Source organism: Olea europaea, unplaced genomic scaffold, assembly GCF_002742605.1.
Source record: "Olea europaea var. sylvestris unplaced genomic scaffold, O_europaea_v1 scaffold25224, whole genome shotgun sequence".
NCBI classification, from domain to species: Eukaryota; Viridiplantae; Streptophyta; class Magnoliopsida; order Lamiales; family Oleaceae; genus Olea; species Olea europaea.
The window spans coordinates 1-1,596 of NW_019243479.1; the positions used below are offsets into that span (position 1 = coordinate 1).

Consider the following 1,596-nt stretch of genomic DNA (forward strand, 5'->3'; position numbering starts at 1 on the left):
TATATATATATATATATATATAATCAAAAAATTGTGCCAAACCATGTAGACCCTCTTTCTGTATTCACAACTAAAAAGTCAACAAACTTTTGACAATAATTTTAACTTTAAAAAAAAAATAAAAAAAATCTAATCACAATAATTGTGCCAAACCATGTAAGCCAGAGGGCAGCGGGGGCGAACACTTCTGAATGACAGGGAGATCATAAAATTGAAGGGGCAATAGAGCAAATACAGGAACACTTTGATTATACTGTATTTAGATGTGCATAAAACTGATGGAAATTCAAGAAAACTCTCCTTCCCCAATACTAACTTTGCCACAACACTTATCCTATCTTCTTTTCTTCATAAAACTAAAAAACGGAAGTATTTTTCTTGAAAAACCAGCAGTCCATTACCCTGCATCCTACTGGAATATATTAGTTAAGCAATACCCCTCATGGAATAGGTTGAAACTGTACAATCAAGAATCGGAGCTCCATGTAATCTTGGGTGATCACTCTCCATCCCATAATCCAAGATGGGTGGACGGTACTCCATTTCTTCTTCCTCTTCATACACATATTCAGGTATCTCAATTTCCTTTCTCCTCACATTTTCCCACAGAAATTCCAACCTGTTTACATACTTCACCTTCCAATACCACCTGCAATTTTTTTGAAAAGTGAGTTACCCGTAAAAACTAGTTTAAAATTATTAAATTTGGCGTATCTCTAACAACTTAAGCTTACCCTCCGGGGCCGGGGAAGATGAGACGGCCAAAGGTAGCGAGGAAGAGGCGGGACTGGAATCCAGGGTGGAGGAAATAAATTGAGTCAAGATTTGCTCTAATTTTAACTGGAACTGCTTCGTAGATTGATCTTAAAGCTAAAATTCCTGGGAAATTATCGCCTCTGTTTACACCAGTGTTGATATAAACCACCGAAAATGGGGTTTCGCCTAAACTTGGGAAAATCTCATCCTCTTAAGTATTTCTTCAGTACATCCACACTCAGAAGCCTCGCTGTCAAATTACAACTGCAATATGTCAATACAAACAAGAAGCAGAGTGAGCGTGTATATGGATAATCGATGGATTATTTACCTGGGAAGAGTTTTCCAATTACGCGAAGGATTGTGTAGCCTCTTTTATCTTTGCCTTGAATTTTGAAGATTTCATGTTTTTTGAAGGGATTTTCTTGTTCAGGTTGAGAGTGCGTACAAAGTGGAGTATTGGAAGTCATGGCGGAATGTGTTGAGTGAAATCAACGAATTGAATTGTATTTAAAGGTAAAATTGCAACATTGCTCCCCAACCTATTGCTTCATTAGCTAGTCAGTCTCCAATCTTTGGAAAAGTGACGGATATAGGTCCTTACAGTCAATAATGACGAAAAGGTCCAAATTTTATGTGAGTTTTGCACGTGCAACCTCATCATTAAAAACTGATTGTTTAATTACAATGAAACTTTGAGAATCTCAACTTAGCCTTCGTTTGGATACATTCAAATTTTAGTATTAATTTTAACCACAATCATAACTACTATTCATTAATACTATAAGCTTGTTTCGTTTTTTACACTGATTAAGAAATCTTCTTTAATATCATTGAAAA

General features: G+C 35.9%; 1 pseudogene; it reads right to left on the reverse strand.

The window, feature by feature from the left end:
- Positions 1-185: 185 nt before the first annotated feature.
- On the reverse strand, positions 186-1,252 carry LOC111382567 (annotated as a pseudogene).
- Between the last annotated feature and the right edge of the window lie 344 nt (positions 1,253-1,596).